The sequence below is a fragment of the Sminthopsis crassicaudata genome, chromosome 1 (genome assembly GCF_048593235.1).
Source record: "Sminthopsis crassicaudata isolate SCR6 chromosome 1, ASM4859323v1, whole genome shotgun sequence".
In the NCBI taxonomy this organism is placed as follows: Eukaryota; Metazoa; Chordata; class Mammalia; order Dasyuromorphia; family Dasyuridae; genus Sminthopsis; species Sminthopsis crassicaudata.
The window spans coordinates 410,952,768-410,972,666 of NC_133617.1; positions in this window are offsets into that span (position 1 = coordinate 410,952,768).

Below are 19,899 nucleotides of genomic sequence, written 5' to 3' on the forward strand. Positions count from 1 at the left end.
GCCTCGAAAAGCACAAATTTTAATCAAGGCAGTGATTCCTTGTGAATTAGAGGTAGAAGTTATTACTTTTCTTGCCCCCAAAATAATTTACTAATAAATGTACTCTTTATGAGTGATTCTAATGTACTCAGCATTATGGAAGATGGAAAGAGTATAAAATGTAATTCTTGACCACAAGACACTTAGCATCTAGATGGAGAGGGAAGAAACACACACAAATAAGTGTTAAATAATGGTAGGCAATATAAATAATTAAAAGCAGTGTCATCTATGTGCAGAGAAGAGATATTACCATGAGATTGATTTGCTCATCATCATGCTCATCTTGTCTTAAAGTTGATAATAAGAAAATTTATCAATTGATATCAACTTCCATGAAGGAGATCTTTCTCACTCTCAATTATGCTAAATGATTGAGTTTTGGAAATAATTGTGCTTTTTTTTTTCTTTTGTCTTCTCTAAGATCAGGTTGGATGAGAGCCGTCACAAATTTTTCCAGGACATAAATGATTAAAAAGAACATTATTAAATTGATGGACTATGCTAGACAACACTAATTTCATTCTAGACATGACTGATTTGGAAGAGATCTTTATTTCCACCAACATTTTAGAAGTAAACAGCTTTTGATTCCATCAACTCATTATTCACAGTCATTACTCATAAATATGGAATTGCGCTAACATATTATATATGTCAGTTATCAGGAAATGTCAAAATTCACTGGACTATTGATTAAAATAATTGAGTTTACTTCTTTTATGCTCTCTGAATATCTGAGATGATATAACAATGTAAATCAACATCCATGATTCCAGTTTCTTTCCATGAACGCAAATACATTAAGCATTGATTCTAATAGTACACTTAGAGCCACAACAGTCCAGTTTCCTAGTGGAGATGGTGGAAAGATAATGACAATTTCAGTAGCTATTCTGGGAACTTTATTATACTCTTTGTATCTCTATAGAGTCATCCTTGTCTTTTCTACTTGTAGGTAGAATTTTTCATTATAAACCGAATTGAAGATAGGGATCATTTTTCTTATACATTGTTAGTAGTTGGAATTTTATTTTAGGTACTCTCTCAGGTGATGTTAATGAGATATTTTTGCTCACCAGTTTGACAAGTGACTAATAATGAAGGAGGCACTTTACTCTGGAATGTTTTATTCCTTAGTGGGAGAATGAGAGATGTAAAGTTTTTAGCTCTTTTTGGGGAGGCCTGAGAAACTGGCATTAATCAGAAACTGATCAGCTAGATTGAATAATGAATAGAATATTAGGTCTAAATTTAAGAATTTGTTATTATTGGCTTGTCTAAGGTGTGTCCCACTGTTTATGACACCATTTTGGATTTTCTTGGCAAAATTTGCCATTTGGGCTGATTTGCCATTTCCTCCTTCAGTTCATTTTAGAGTAAGGAAACTGAAACAAATAAAATTAATCAGCATCACACAGTTAATTAGGATTTGAACTGAGGAAGATCGAATCTTTCTGACTCCAGGCCTGGCCCTTTATCCACTGCACTACCTAGCTACCTATGTGAGAAGACAACTTGAGTTCCAATCTATCCTCAGACACTTATCTCAGATATTTATACAACTCTGGGAAAATAATTTAAGCACTATCTGTCTCAGTTTCTTCATCTGTAAAATAGGGATAATAATAGCACCTCTATCCTGGAGTTGTTGTGAGGATCAAATAAGATAATAGTATTTAAGTGTTTAGCACCATACTTGGTTCAAAGTAATTATTATTATTATTACTATTATTATTATTATTATTATTATTATTATTATTATTATTATTGTTGTTGTCATTGTTGTTATAACCCTTGATAAAGTCTATTTGAACCAGAACTTTCTCCACAGAGAAAAATGAAGGATAAGCAGAGTGAGTAGTCATAAGTATATCCCTTGACACTTAAAGGAATTCAACCAGTCCCATGTATATATCTTCATCTGACCTATTCCTGAATAGTGTATTTAAAGCAGGGCTATACTGGAGCTAGCTTAAAATGTCTCAAAAAAGCTGACTGTTAAATTTTTATTATGGCCTTTTTACATCTTTGAAAAGAGTAAAGCTAAAAAATCAGAGCTTGATTTATTGTTTTGTTGATTGATCTTAAGAAAGTGATGGAGAAAATAATAATAATTCAGGTAAAACTTAAAAGTGTGTTTTGTGTATGGTTGTTTTTTTTTTTTTTTTCCTAGAAAGCTCATTGTTAATTATTTACCAGTAAACTTCTGATTCTGAAATCTTCTTATTTGGTGTTGATATATAAATAATTGATATCAACTCCTTTTGTCTATTATAGTTCCTAACATCTGTAAGCCATCCAATGGTTAGTCTATGTCTGGATAGAGCCAAATTTCTAGGAGCAATTTTATGGGCAATTTTATTTCTCTGAATCAAGCAGACAAGAATTTAACAGGTGGCAGCTGCAAAGTAGGAGACTAATGTGTTCTTTTACTGTTCTTGTATTAATATTTCCACTAAGTTGTTTTGCATAATATCATTACAGATTGTATAATATAATTAGATTAGATAATATATAATAATATAAAATAAAATTAATAAAATATTATATAACTTAATAATAGTATAATTAGATCAATTGAATTGGAATTTTTTCTACTGTTCTTTGATTTTCCAGATCTCTCAAAGACAGTCCCTCAATTGTCTTAAGGACACTAATATGATCTACTATGATAGGGTTTTTTGCTTTAGTTTTATCATATCAGTTTTTTCAGTTGGTTATAAATCTCTAGGAGCAGTTAGGTGTAAATGGAGGATTTTTTCCATCTGTACTCTGGCAAATATGCATCTGACACCCTTCTGAAGTGTGAGAAAACAAATGAAAACTCTATTCTGAGTTTGTTTTGTTCTATTATACATTACGTCCTGTAATTCAAAGAGTCCACTTGATTATATTAGAGTTAGATTTTGGCAGCTACACGCAAGCTCTTCTAGGACAACTAAAAAGCTAAATTAAGTGTGTGTGTGTGTGTGTGTGTGTGTGTGTGTGTGTGTGTGTGTGTGTGTGTTTTATTCCATTTCTAGAGGAGGGCTCGCTCAGGAAGAGGAGTGTTTCCTTTGTGACTGGAGAAAGCTGGATAGGCATTTTCTGGAAGTGATTTCCAAAACTGTGAATGAGCCAGAGGTTCTGAGAATGAGTTCAATCAAAATGTCAGACCTTTTAATAAAGCTATTTTTCATGCCATCTGGAGACTTTAAAGGAGGAAAAAGAAAGATTAAAAATAGCTTTTGTTGTTGTTATTGAACTGTTTTCCAGTCTAATCTAACTTTTTGTAACCCCATTTGGGAATTTCTTGCTAAAGATGCTGGAGTGGCTTGTCATTTCCTTCTCCAACTCACTTTACTGATGAGTAACTGAGGGAAATGAGGCTAAATGACTTATCCAGGTTCATACAGATACAAATCTGAGGCTGGATTTGAATTCAAATCTTTCTGACTTCAGGATTGGCTCTCTATCCATTATGCAACCTTGTTGTCTAAGAATAGCTTAGAGTGAATAAAGAAAAAAAAAACTCATAGCTATTATGGTTATTTGTTGTTATTTGTTTGTATGTTTTAAGGGCTTAATTTGATCTCCATTAACAATTTAGTCTACTAATATAACCAAGATTATAAGTAAAGCTGAAAGTTGGGAAATAATTTTTCAGCAATTATCTCTAAAAAAAAGCCTCCTATCTCAAATATGTAGGTAATTGATTTGAATTTATAAAAATATGTCATTCCCAATGGATAAATAGTCAATATGAAAGGCAGTTTTTAGATGAAGAAGATTAAAGCTTTCTATAGTCATCTGAAAAAATGCTCTAGATCACTGTTGATTAGAGAAATGCAAATTAAAACAACTCTCAGGTACCACCTCACACCTATGATATTGGATAATATGCAGAAAAGGAAAATAACAAATGTTGGAGCAGATAGGGGAAAATAGTACTCTGTAGTTTTGGTGACGTGAATGATCAAACCATTTTGAAGAACAATTTGGAACTATGCCCAAAGGGCAATAAAACTGTGAATATTCTTTAACCTAACAATTCCACTACTAGATCTGTATCCCAAAGAGATAAAAAAAAAAAGGTGGGGAGAAGACTTACATGTACAAAAATATTTATAGAAACTTTTTTTTGTGGTGGAAAAGTATTAGAAATTGAGGGAAAGCCCATCAATTGGGGAATGTCTGAACAAATTGTGGTATATGATTACAAGGAATATTACTGGGCTATACAAACTGATAAGCAGAAAGATTGCAGAAAAAACCTAGAAAACTTATATGAGCTGAAGTAAATTGAAGCAAATATAACCAAGAAAACATTGTACATAGTAAAAGTAATATTAAACAATAATAAGTTATGAATGACTGAGTTCTTTACATTGATGAAATAATCCAAAGCAATTCTAAATGATACCTGATGACAAATGCTTTCTACTTCAAAGAACTGATAATGTCTGAATGCAGATCAAAACATACTGTTTTACACTTTCTGTATTTTTTGTGTTTTTTTTCTTTTTTGTTTCTTATTTTACATTATGACTAATAAAATAATATATTTTGCCTGATTAATTATAAATAACATTTAACAAATTGATTACTGTTTCAAGGAAGGGGAAGTGAAAGAGAGAGGGAGAGAGAAAATATGAAATCTAAATTCATGTCTTTATCTTTATGTGTAATTTGGAAAAAATATTATTTTAAAAAATTTAGTGCAATGCTACATGCCAAATAGGCTGGTAGGTGGTACAGTGAACGCAATGTAAAATTTGGGGTACAAAAGACCTAAGTTCAAATTTAGCCTTAGTCCTCTACTAGACTTTGGAAAAATCTTTTAAATTTTTCTATTTGTTTTCTCATTTGTAAACTGGAAATAATGGCAACTACCTCATAAGGCTTTTGTAGAAGAATCAAATTGTAAAATACGTTATAAATCTTTATGTTTATTATTTTTGTTATATTTATTATTTACTATCAATTCCGAAAGTACAAGCTGTGGCAAATTTTAATAATCAGAACATCTTTGAAAATGGATTTGGAAATAAATTGCCAAAGACCACCATGGCTTAGGTGGGACCACTAGTGGTTAGGAACCACTTATGGCTTCAGGCTACTTTTTTGGGGGAAGAGAGATGTGGGGAATGTTAGGATAAGGGAGTATTAGCAATTCATGTAGCCTCTCTATTAATTTTTGATGGGGTCATGATTTAGTTTGACAGTGATATCCAACGGATAAAATGATGTATATCTTATAGTTCATTAAAAATGTATCTGTTTTAAAGTTACTGTGCTATTTAAGTGTGACCCATTAAAAAAAAAATCTTACTTTCCTGTTTGTCTGTGATTTTTTCTGGGAAGGATCAATGATTTCATTGGTATAGGGAACTCCAAATTTCTTTTACTCTTTTTACAAATTTCTTCTCTCTTTCTCCCTCTCCCCTCTCTCCCTCTCCCTCTTCCTCTTCTTTTCCTTCTCCCTCTTCCTTTGCCTCTTCTTCTCCTTCTTCCTTCCCCTCTCCCTCTTCCAGATGGTTCAGTGGATACAGTTTTGGGCTTGGAGTCAAGGAGGACTTATTTCCATGAGTTCAAATATAATTTCAGACACTGACTAGCTGTGTGATCCTAAGCAAGTCAGTTAGCTCTGTTTGCCTTAGCTTTTTCATGTGTACAATGAACTGGAGAAGGAAATGGAAAACCACTACACTGCCTTTGCCGAGAAAGCCTCAAATACAGTCACAAAAAATTGAATGTGAAATGACTGAAGACGATATAGAGATGATCCTTCAAGCGTCATTGCACATGTGTGTATATACATGCATGTATATGCATGAACACTTTATATATATATATATATATATGTAGTTATATAATATAATAGTGCGTGTATGTATATGTGTGGGTATATATAGACACCTCACTGATTTTATATATATATATATATATATATATATATATATATATATATATATATATATATATATATATATATATATATATATATATATATATATATATATATATATATATATATATATATATATATATAACATGCATACTTGTCCATATATATATGTATATACAATAAACACTATGTATTTGCATACATGAAGGCATTCCCAAATTCACTTGTACATACATATATGCATATATTAAAGGTGGATAGAGTACCTGGAGTCAGGAAGACCTGAATTCTAATCCTGCCTCAGATACTCATTAGCAGTGTGACCCTGGGCTAGTCACAAAGCTGCTTGCCTCAATCTTCTCATCTGTAAAATGAACTATAGAAGGAAATGACAGACCACTCCAATATTTTTGCTGAGAAAACCAAATGAGGTTAAAAGAATCTGATACCACTGAATAAAGACTAAACAGCACCACTAGCACCTGCATTACATGCAACACACATACATATACATATAAAGGACAGAAGTTGATTAATCTAGATTCCTTCAAATCTACTTCCTATTTGGAAAGTGGATCTAATGACAATGTACTGTGAAAGCAGAAGGTTTTCTTGTGCTTATTTTTATTTTAATTTTTTTCAGTGCTATAAGTAAGGTACCTTAAGGATCTGCTAATTTAATTTCTTCTATGTATAAAATCAACATACTATGATTTAGAGTGATTAAAATACTTATCTAATGATGGTTGGGGACAGAATAGGGATGTAGTCCAGATCTCTTGGACTCTAGGGCAATAACTTTTTAAAAAACTCATAATATCTTTTCTCTTGGGTCCCTCTCTTATTCTAACCTTGAAAATCTTCCCATTTAATCTCAGATCCTTATTTTGGTGATGGAGTTTCCTGGGTTTGATACTATAGAACTGATACATAAAGCATTTTCTTTTTATTATTTGTAATACAGTAGCAAACTTGGGGGTATCTAGTTGGTGCAGTAAATAGAGCACCAGCCCTGAAGTCAGGAGGATCTGAGTTCAGACACTTAACACTATATCTGACCTCAGACACTTAACACTATATTTTCCCTGGGCAAGTCAAAACAAACAAACTACATACATATATATATATATATATGTATATATATATATATATATCTCCCACTCACTTAAGAGAGAATATCCAATCATATCTGTTTATATCTTACTAATAATAATGGAATTTTTATGACATATGGAACCTACATTCAGTCCACTTATAAAACAATAATCATAAAGCTTTAAAAATATTCTAAGAGAGAATAAAAAAAATCTTATTTTCCCCTATTTTGCTTTCTGAGAAGGGAGAGAAATATACTTGGGATTTTTTTATTTTAAAAAGATTTAAAGTAAATGGATAATTTCAGGAACTTTTTTTTTCTTTACCAAACTGGTGCTTACCTTTAAATAGACTAATCATTAAACCGTGGGCTTCAAAAGAAAAGAAGCTATTTTTTTTCTGCCTTTCTTTATTTTCCCAGTGTTTAATATGGTATCAGGAACATCTTTGGTGATTAGCAAATATTTGTTGACTTGACTTATTGACTTACTCATAATTTCATGGCATCATCAAGTGGGAAAGGAACCCACATGTTCAAGAATGTTTGTGGCAGCCCTCTTTGTAGTGGCCAGAAACTGGAAACTGAGTGGATGCCCATCAGTATGGGAATGGCTGAATAAATTGTGGTATATGAATGCTATGGAATATTATTGTTCTGTAAGAAATGACCAGCAGGGTGATTTCAGAAAGGCCTTGAGAGACTTACATGAACTGATGCTGAGTGAAAAGAGAAGGACCAGGAGTCATTATATATTTCAACAACAATATTATATGATGATCAATTCCGATTGATGTAGCTCTCTTCAACAATGAGATGAACCAAATCAGTTCCATGTGTTCAATAATGAATAGAACCAGCTACACCCAGAGAAAGAACTCTGGGAAATGAATGTGAACCACAAAATAGCATTTCCAATCCTTCTGTTTTTCTTCACTTGAATTTTTGATTTCCTTCACAGGTTAATTGTACATTATTTCAAAGTCTGATTCTTCTTGTGCAACAAAATAACTATGGATATGAATTCTTTCAAGTTGTTATAAACATATTTAACATGTATTGCTTAACCTGCTATCTGGAGGAGGGGATGGGGGGAGGAGGGGAAAAATAGAACAAAAGGTTTTACATTGTCAATACTGAAAAAATACCCATGCATATATCTTGCAAATAAAAAGCTAAAATTAAAAAATATGTTTCTCATAAGGAAGAGATTGTAAGATTTTGTTTTCTTATCCATTCTATCAATATTTTTCATTTATTGGAATGTTCAATCCATCCACATTGAAGGCTGTGAGAGTCTCTAATGTTTTTTCAAGTTATGAATCTTTTCATCTTCTATACAAAACAGAATATTATATCTTTTCATTTACTTTGACATAATTTTCTTTTTACTACTGCGGACATTTTCCCTTCTATTTGTTACATTTTCTTTTCCTTTGGAGTTCTGCTATTTAATTCCTTTCTTTTTCTGTTTTTATTCGGTTGTATAGTTTTCCCCCCTCTACCTCAGTCAAGTAGATTCACCATTTTGCCATTCCCCTTTAATTGATCTTATTCATTAATTTTAAAAAATTTCATTTTTGTACCTATTTCCAGAGATGGTTTCTCTCACTCTCCATTATCCATTCTCTTTTTCTCTCTAGTCTAGATAGTGATTCTCTGATTTATCACTCCTATAATTATTTAGTCTCTCTCTGTTTTCAGTGTTCTTCATGGAATCAAAACTTCCAAGTTTTGATTCTGGACCATTCCCTTCAGGCAGTTTCTGTCACTGCCTTTCAAGACTTGCTCCATGAATTCTACTCCTTCATTGTTCCTTACTTACAGGATGATGAACTGAAAGTACAATGTTCCATAGTTTTTTTCCTGATCCCCCCCCATCTCATTCCTGATTACAAAGCCCAGTATTGATTTGTACATTCCTTCTGGTTAATTTCTTTCCCCGTTTGTCTCAAAACATCCTGCCTTATTCCATGCCCATTCACTCCCTAGATGTCAGTTAGCCCCAAATGATCCAACTCCTTTCCTCCTCAACACTAAATCCCCCAGACTATACATGGCACAGGTTATGTATTTTCTTTCACAGAATCTCCCACCTTACCCATAGAGGTTTTCTTCAGTAAAACCTCTCTTCCCAGGTTTTGGCTGTTTGTTGGCTTTCTAAAACTTATTGCTTATTGCTAGTTCTCAAATTGATTTGGGCACATTCTTTTGTAATTCTCCTACTTTTTTCATTCCTTTCATATGCTCTCCCATTTTGTAATGTAGTAATGCATGTCTGAGAGACAGAGTAGCATAAGGTTCCATATACAATGTATGGGCTTCCCCCTTCCTCCCTCCAATGGTGATCTATGAATTCTTTCAATTGTTATTTCATTTTCTATGTTCAGAAGTTATTTCTTGTCTTGTGGAGTTCAGGTTTTTTGACTTGTGCTCTTCTGGAAGACCTATAATCCTTAGATTGTTTCTATACAGTGGTCTCTGAGATCAGTAAGTATATTTCTCTTAGATGGAAAGAATATTTTCTCTTAATATTATTATTTTTCTCTTTTTCTAAGTTGTCCTTCACTTCTATGTAGTTGCATTCCCCAATTATTGATTTCACCTTTTCCCCATATTCAGCCAATTATTTTTGCGTGTAATTCATAAGTTCTCCTCTCATAATTCTTATTTCTTTTTTAAAACCATTCATGAACAACAAATTGTAGTTTCAGGTTCTCTTTGAATTGCAATAGAAAAAGAAAAAAAAGATCTGCCTCAAGTTTGGATTTTATGTTTTCCTTTGATTGAAATTTTCAATTTTAGATGCTTGAACATTTTGCTAGACCAGGAGGTCATATTTCCTTTTGCTGTTAATGTTTTCTCTCTTGATTTATCTGCTTATATTCAAGGTGTTTGAAACTCTTAAGATGCTTTCCTCTTGAGAGCTTTAGTGATTTCATTTTTTTTTCTTATTTTCACCTATGTTCCTTTTCTGACTCTCCCCTCTCTAATTATTGCTTTTCTGGAAGCTGGATCTCAAAGCAAACAGTTTGACAATTAATTCATGGTCACCAGCCCAAGCTTCTGCCTCAGGTGACATTTTTGGGAACTGAACTGGCCCCAGATAGGTATTGGATTTATTCCTTCAGGCTTAGTAGGATACCACACAATGCCCCTTATTATGCTTTAAAGATCTGTCCTATTTGTTCTATTCCTCACTTCTTTTACCTGATAGTTCAGAGTGTTGATACACTGATGTCACTGCATTTGGAGGTGATTTCACTCATTTGGGTTTGGGTCTCTATAGCTCTTACTGACAGAGGTAACTGGGATGTTGGATTCAATTTTATTTTAAGGCCAGAAATATATACTGTCTTATTCCCTCCATTTCTCTGTTCTCCTATTGAAATTTCATTCAGCACAGAATCTAACCATGGTGCAACTATCAAAAACTTTTGTAGCCTAGAACTCAGATCTCTATGCCCTGGAAAATGGGAGAGAGGCTAGAGTTTAGTTTAATTTTGTTGTAAGCCCTTGATTTGGGTCCTTGGATGGGCTCACATTGCCTCATTGCTATTAGCTTGTTAAGAAATAGAGGAGGGGCCAATGAATTTGAGGTACACTTCCGTTAATTTTTCTTTGTTTTTAGCTTTAGTTTTTGTCCCAGGTGTCCCATGTCACAAAAATGCCCAAACTTGCTTCATCTTTGGTACAAAATTTCTATTTTGAGAGATCTGAGAGATTGTGAGGATCATTGTTCTTAACCTAGATGGCAGTCTTCCCTACATGATTCTTTATTGTTTTATCATACACACTATGTAAATGAATCTGAAGCTCCTATAATTCTTCATAAAGCACTAGCAACATGAGGGATAAAGGTGGACAAAATAGGAAAATTTTTCCCAGAATTCTTAGAGATGGCATGCAGAAGTGGAAAGAAGGCTGTGTTTAGAATCCTAGAACCTTGGGTTGAATTTGAGAACTGTCTTTTGCTATCTCTGTGACTCAAGTCTGTGGGTTTCTGAAGGATCAGGAATATATTGCCTCTGTGGTGATTTCCAGCACTAAATTCATAATCTTATAACTCTGTGTTATGCCAAAGATGGCTGGTCCTCTTATCAGTATTTAGGAGCATAAAGCAAAGAATAGATAAATGTTGGATGAAATCAATCAAGGAAATCTTCCAAGGAGAGAGTTTTAAGCTAGGTTTAAAGGAAAAGAAGGATTAGGATTAGTAGAGAGGAAAGAAAAGTGTATTTTAAGAATGCAGAAGCATGGGCAAAGGCACAGAAATGGAAACAAATTGCATGAAGGATGACCAGAATATTGGCTTAGTTTAGGACAAAAGCTATGAACCAGATAGTAAAAAGAAATAGTAAGATAGAAATCTTTGAAAGACAGAATACGGAGTTCAGTTTTTATGGATGAATGATAAAAGGTCATTATAGGTTCTTGAGGAATGAAATGATAATGATGAATGTTGTACTTGAAGAAGATTATTCTAATCACTGTGCTATGTATTGGATTGATTGAAATAAAGAAAGATGGAAATTTTGGTTAGCACACCAGATAGGAGCCCTTGCTGTTTTCCAGGTAAGAATTTATATACAAATTATCTATTAATTAATTATTGATGATTGATTTATGGTTGTCTCTGATTAAAAATTCTCCACACTGATGGAGTTGCTGAACTAAAACCTGATGAACAGTGAGATTAATTAATTACTTTGACAGCATGTATCACTGAAGATATATCCTGAAAAAAAATACCAACTTTATGACCAATATGTTTTTTTAATTGGATTACACTTAAACAGACATTTGAACTGCTGTCCCCAGTGAAAGAAATGTCAGAATGGGGCATTCAGTAAACATTAATGTGACTGGCACAGTGCACTTGTGAATGCTTGTAAAACCCTATAGTTAGTTAGGGAGAAGTTCATCATTTCATAGGAAAAATAACAATAACAAAAACCACTGGACCTAGAGATAATGGCTATTTCTGGCTCTACCATTTTCTGTAATAATGGAAAATTCCTCAAGATGTTTATGCCTTGATTCTACTACTTGTAAATGAGAATGATTCACAAGCAAAGCAAAGCTATGTTGAAGCTCTAATTTGAGTATTTTTTGCTATAAATGAAATAGATAAAATGATAGGGTTGGATTATAGAATGAAGCATGCAAAAGGATCTCAGGAATTATTTTGATAATGGGTTTTTCCTCAGGAGAGGATTTTAAGGAAAAATTTGTGTGAATACTTAATGGGTATGTTGTAGAGAGAGTTCTTGAATCTTGTTCAAATATGGGTTGGATTAAATAGCAGTCTCTAGTTCCTTCCAATGCTGAAATTTTATTATTCTGTAACATAGTTCACTTGCTTTGTTTTATAGAATTCAAATGGGCCTTCAGACATTCGTAAGCTGTGTGACCCTGAGCAAGTCACTTAATTTCAGTTTGCCTTAATGTACTGGGGAAGGAAATAGCACCCCACTCCAGGATCTTTGCTAAAAAAAAAAAAAAAAACTCACACAAGGTCATGATGAATCAGATGTGATTCAAGAACAACAACAATAATATTTTCAACCCCAAATGTAGTTTTCTGACCATTTTTTTTTTGAGGAGGAGGAGGAGGAGGAGGAAGGAGAAGTCCAAATTTTTCAATGCTGGCTCACTGCCAAAACAGAAAAAATATTTTGAAATAAATATATTGCTTTAGACCACTGGAGCAAATTCTTATCCTATTTAACTCATAGGAGAGACAATAACTCATAAATATTCCAATTATTCTCTTGTCATACAAGATGTAACTTTCTTACATTGAACTCCCTTCTGCTTACACACACACACACACACACACACACACACACACACATACACACACACGGCATGGCAGTGAAATAGTTCGTTTCTTAATTATGGCATGTGACAAATCATAGCCAGTGACCCTGAGCTACTAAAATGACATCTTCTAAAAGTTTTCCTGAACCAGAGAATATTTTATCCAGAGAGAATTGGGCAGGTAGCTGGACTAGCCTAGGAGAAGGAAAAGGAGAGGAGAAGGAGTGAGAGGAGAGACAGAGGCAGAGATAGAGAGACAGAGACAGAGATATAGAGAGACGGAGACAGAGACTGTCAGAGAGACTGAGAGTCCTACTGAGACTCTCAGGCAGAAACCAAGATGGAGAGAAACAGACAGACAGAGAAAAAGGGGAGGAAGAAAAGGAGAGGGAGAGAGGAGGAAAGGGAAAGTGAGTGGGAGAGGAAGAAGGAGAGAGGGAGAGAGGGAGAGAGGGAGAGACAAAAAGAGACAGAAAGAGAGGGAGAAAGAGAGGGAGACAAGAGAGAGAGAGAGAGAGAGAGAGAGAGAGAGAGAGAGAGAGAGAGAGAGAGAGAGAGAGAGAGAGAGAGAGAGAGAGAGAAATTCGAGCTGGAGCATTTACTAGGTCCTTTCTAATAAGATCATCAAAACAAGGCCACAGGGAATGAATCAGAACATTCATTAAGATTGCCAATAAATCAACCTGGCTAGAAGTAATGCTACAAATTGCCATAGGAGAGACCTCAGTTGAGTTTCATCTCTGCTTAATCTTTCTTCCACTTGTTTCCAGACTTTGGAAATTTTGTATGGGCCCATTAAGTCCCTGAGTGGCAGAAGAGTATATCTTTAATGAACTGGCAATACTGATTAAAAGGCAGTGACTAACTCTAAAAGGAAAATGAGTTGTCTTCATCATCAGGGGACTGTAATGGTGGAAGGGAACTTGGAAAGTCAGAACCTAGGCAGGGGTTGAGGAATTATAGAGATGGAAACTTCTTCTTACGGAGTTAAGCAATTCACTTCAATTTGGCAAATTCTTACATTTAAGACATGACAGATACATTACTAGTTGATGAGAAAACAATTCCACCCCTCCCCCCAAAATTAGTCCTTGCTCTGGTGAGGATATGACATGGAGACAAGTAAATTAATACAAAATAAGTTTTTGTCCTTTTTTTTTTAGTATCCCCTACACTTAACAGCAGATTTTAAATACTCAATGGAAACTTGCCTGCTTGACTAATTTGAGAAAATGTTGAACATCAACAATTGGGAAAAACAGGGAAGAACTTGCAAAGAAAATAAATCTATTAACAAAGGAGGAAATAAATTACATAAATGGTCTCATTTTAGAAAAAGAGATTGAACAAGCTATTAATGAATTCTCTAAGAAAAAATCTCCAGGGCCAGATGGATTTACAAGTGAATTCTATCAAACATTTAAAGAACAAATAATTCCAATTCTATGCAAACTATTTGGAAAATTAAAGAAAGAAAGAGTCTTACCAGATTCCTTTTATGACACAGATATGGTGCTGATAATTAAATCAGGTAATGTCAAAACAGAGAAAGAAAATTATAGACCAATTCCCCTCATGAACATTGATGCAAAAATCTTTTTTTTTACACTTATTTCCCAGTGTTCCTTTTCTGGATGTAGCTGATCTGTCATCATTGATCAATTGGAATTGGATTAGCTCTTCTCTATGTTGAAGATATTCACTTCCATTGAAGATATCCTCATACAGTATCATTGTTGAAGTGTATAATGATTTCCTAGTTCTGTTCATTTCACTCAGCATCAGTTGATATAAGTCTCTCCAAGCCTCTCTGTATTCATCCTGCTGGTCATTTCTTACAGAACAATAATATTCCATAACATTCATATACCATAATTTACCCAACCATTCTCCAATTGATGGACATTTTCCAGTTTCTAGCCACTATGAAAAGGGCTGCCACAAACATTTTGGCACATACAGGTCCCTTTCCCTTCTTTAGTATTTCCTTGGGATGTAAGCCCAGTAAGTAGCACTGCTGGGTCAAAGGGTATGCACATTTTGATAACTTTTTGGGTATAATTCCAGATTGTTCTCCAGAATGGTTGGATTCTTTCACAACTCCACCAACAATGCATCAGTGTCCCAGTTTTCCCACATCCCCTCCAACATTCATCGTTATTTGTTCCTGTCATCTTAGCCAATCTGACAGGTGTGTAGTGGTATCTCAGAGTTGTCTTAATTTGCATTTCTCTGATCAATAGTGATTTGGAACACCCTTTCATATGAGTGGAAATAGTTTTAATTTCATCATCTAAAAATTGTCTGTTTATATGCTTTGACCATTTATCAATTGGATAATGGCTTGGTTTCTTATAAATTAGAGTCAATTTTCTGTATATTTTGGAGATGAGGCCTTTATCAGAACCTTTAACTGTAAAAATGTTTTCCCAATTTGTTACTTCCCTTCTAATCTTGTTTGCATTTGTTTTGTTTGTGCAGAAACTTTTTAATTTGGTGAAATCAAAATTTTCTATTTTGTGATCAATAATGGTCTCTAGTTCTCCCTTGGACACAAACTCCTTCCTCCTCCACAAGTCCGAGAGGTAAACCATCCCATGTTCCTCCAATTAATTTATGATCTCGTTCTTTATGCCTAAATCTTGGACCCATTTTGATCTTATCTTAGTATGTGGTGTTAAATGTGGGTCCATGCCTAGTTTCTGCCATACTAATTTCCAGTTTTCCCAGCAGTTTTTGTCAAATAATGAATTCTTTTCCCAAAAGTTGGGATCTTTGGGTTTGTCAAACACTAGATTGCTATTTTATTCACTATCTTGCCCTGTGAACCTAACTTATGCCACTGATCAACTAGTCTATTTCTTAGCCAATACCAAATGATTTTGGTGATTGCTGCTTTATAATATAGCTCTAGATCAGGTACAGCTAGACCACCTTCATTTATTATTTTTTTTCATTACTTCCCTTGAAATACTCGACCTTTTGTTGTTCCATATGAATTCTGTTGTTATTTTTTCTAGGTCATTAAAATAGTTTCTTGGGAGTCTGATTGGTATAGCACTAAATAAATAGATTAGATTAGGGAGTATTGTCATCTTAATTATATTCGCTCGGCCTATCCAAGAGCACTGAATGTCTTTCCAATTATTTAAATCTGACTTTATTTTTGCGGCAAGTGTTTCGTAATTTTGCTCATATAATTCCTGACTTTCCTTTGGTAGATATATTCCCAAATATTTTATACTATCGACCGTTATTTTGAATGGAATTTCTCTTTGTATCTCTTGCTGTTGGATTGTATTGGTAATGTATAAAAATGCTGAGGATTTATGTGGATTTATTTTGTATCCTGCAACTTTGCTAAAATTCTGAATTATTTCCAATAGCTTTTTAGCAGAGGATGCAAAAATCTTAAATAAAATATAAAATTTAAATAAAAAATAAGAGACTATAGGAAGTTATCACCAGGATAATACACAATGACCAAGTAGGATTTATATGAGGAATTCAGAGCTAGTTCAATATTAGGAAAACTATTAGTATAATTAACTATATCAATAGCCAAAACTAATAGAAATCATATTTTTGCAAAGAGTTAAGTACCTAATTCACAATCTTTTTTTCATGACCTACCCTTAGTTCCCTTATTGCAAAATTAAGAGATCAGAATAGGACCAGACATCTGGAAGGGACTTAAGAGGTCCAATCTCTTCATTTTACAGGGGAGAAAGCAGAGACTCATTGAGGACAATGATCTATCCGAGGTGACATAGGAAATTAATGACTGATTCAGGATTTTAACTCAGGTCTATGATTCCAAATTCAGTAATCCAAAACTGGAATGTCTTACAAATTCCTTTAAAGCTCTTGATTCATGACCTCTAACATCCTATAGTTTTTTGATAAAGAAAAGCTAGAAGTAAGTCAAAAGGAAAAAATGAAATGACAAAAATTAATTATCACAAAAGGGAAAGGGAAAGTTCATATCAAAGAGATAGCATAAAGAAATGGAGTTTCAAAATGGAGGTAATGGGAATTGATCAGCTGGGATGCCAGTGTGTTAATTAGAATTAATTTTCATTATTTAGTCATGTCCAACTCTTTGTGACCCCATGGACCAAAGCACATGGCTATTGTCCATAGAGTTTTTTTTGGCAAAGATATTAGAATGATTTATCCTTTCTTTTCCAGTGGATTGAGACAAACACCGATTAAGTGATTTTCTTAGTTATTGTCTGAGGCTGGACATGAGCTAAGGTCTTCCTGACAGTAGGTACAGAGCTCAATCCACTGAAATATCTTGCTTCTTCCTAGTGTGTCCTCAAACATTAGGATACATTAGGAATTTATTTATTTATTAAAGCTTTTTATTTATAAAACATATGCATGGGTAATTTTTCAACACTGACCTTTGCAAAACTTTGTGTTCCAAATTTTCTCCTCCTTCCCCTCACCCCCTTCCCCAGACAGCAGGTAATCCAATACATGTCAAATATGTTAAAATATATGTTAAATCCAATATATGTATACATATTTATACAATTATCTTATTATACAAGAAAAATTAGATCTAGAAAGAAAAAAAAAACCTGAAAAGGGAAACAGTGCTAGCAAACAACAACAAAAAGAATGAAAGTGCTATGTTGTGGTCCATGCTCAGTTCCCACAGTCCTCTCTCTGGGTGTAGATGGCTCTCTTCATAACAAGATTATTGGAAGTGGTCTGCATCATTTCATTGTTGGAAAGATCCCTGTCCATCAGAATTGATCATCATATAGTTTTGTTGTTGTCATGTATAATGATCTCCTAATTCTGCTATTTCACTTAACTTCAGTTCATGTAAGTCTCCTCAGGACTTTCTGAAATCATTCTGTTCGTTTTTTATAGAACAATAATATTCCATAACATTCATATAACACAATTTATTCAGCCATTCCCCACCTGATGGGCATCCATTCAGTTTCCAGTTTCTGGCCACTACAAAAAAGGCTGCCACAAACATTTTTTCACATGTGGGTCCCTTTCCCTCCTTTAAGAGCTCTTTGGGATATAAGCCAAATAGAATCACTGCTAGATCAAAGGGTATATGCACCTTGCCCTTTGGGCATAGTTCCAAATTGTTCTTCAGAATGGTTGGATCACTTCACAACTTCACTAACAATGTATTAGTGTCCTAGTTTTCCCATAGACCCTCCAATATTTATCCATTATCTCTTCCTGTTAGCCAATCTGTGAGGCACGTCAGATCTCATATCTCAGAGTTGTCTTAATGTGTATTTTTCTGATCAATAGTGATTTGGAGCACATTTTCATATTATTAAAAATTGTTTCAATTTATTCATCAGAAAATTGTCTATACATATCCTTTGACCATTTATCAATTGGAGAATGGATTGAATTCTTATAAATTTGAGTCAGTTCTCCATATATTTTAGAAATGAGCCATTTATCAGAACCCTTAATTGTAAAAATGTTTTCTCAATTTATTGCTTCTATAAGGATTATAAGGATCTTGCCTGTATTAGTTTTGTTGATATAAAAACTTTTCAACTTAATATAATCAAAATTATCTATTTGGTGTTAAATAATGAGATCCAATTCTTCTTTGGTCATAAAATCCTAAATAAGTAGATTAATATAGGGATGAGGGATGAGGTAGCAGAGGAAGAAGCCAGAAGCAGCAATGTTGATCATGGAGAATATTACTTCTCTTGCTTTATCAGTGTATTGATGGGTATGAAAGGAGCTGTGTCTTTTCTAACTTTTTCAGAAAAATCTATCTCAAACCCTCTTAGTTTTGTATCTTACTCTGTGGATCAATTTCCATTGATCCTATATATATATATATAATTTGTTTGTGTATATTTATTTATGGCACAAGTCTATCAATAGAATGTAAAGTACTTGATGGCAGGAGTGTTTTTTTACCTTTCTTTGCATCAATTGAGTTTAGCACACATGCCTGGATTATAGTAGGTACTTAATACATTCTAAATTGACTTATTAGTATAGGGACAGGCTAGGGAGGAGATTTCTTTTTTATATTTCATTTTTAATACACATTTCTTTATGAATCATCATGGGAGAGAAAAATCAGAACAAAAGGGATAAACCACAGGAAAGAAAAATAAACAGAAAAAGAAGTGAACATAGCATATGCTGATTTATATTCAATCCCCATAGTTCATTTTCTGGATGCAGATTTTTTTCTATCTAAAGTTTATTGGAATTATCTTGGACCACTGAACCAATGAGAAGAGCTAAGTCTTTCATAGTTGATTATTGCATATTCTTGTTAACTATGTACAATATATGCCTCTCTCAGCATCAGTTCATGTAAATCTTTCCAGGCCTTTCTAATATCCGCTTGTTCATCATTTTTATAGAACAATGATATTCCATTATCTACATATACCACAATTTATTCAATCATTCCCTAATTGATGGACATCTACTCATTTTTTCCAATTTCCAATTTCTTTTTCCAATTCTTTGCTACCACAAAAAGAGCTGCTTTTATCTGGAGAGTCTGATTTTTTGAGAGCAAGATAGAAAGATGGTTAGAGGAAAAAAATCTAAGATGAAAGGAATTTTGTTATTGATAGAATGGTGAGTTGTATAGTTCTGTAAGCAACAATGAAAAAGGATTTGGTAAGGTTAAAGCAGGACTGGACAGAGAAAATAGTGAAGACATAAAAGTTGTGGGAAAGAAGGAGTTTTTTGTAAATTGTGTTTTGTTTTCTTGGCAATTCAGAACCTCTTTGATTAGGAAACCAAGAGATTGTAATTTCCCAAAATTCAGGGGAGGAGGGAAGGAGAAAAGGGAAAGCACCAGCTAATTTCATATTCAATTGCTCACAACAAGGGGTTAATAGTCACCTAGGTTAGGCACCTAATCTTGGGTTAGATACAGCCATTTTACTTCATTGCCCCTTTCCTTGCATAATCCCCATGAGGGATTGGGGCTATGGTTGAATCTATGACCATGGTAGTTTAATCAGTGGTAATAGCACTTCTTCTATAGTTAGTAATGACAGCCTTCACTTATGAAGAT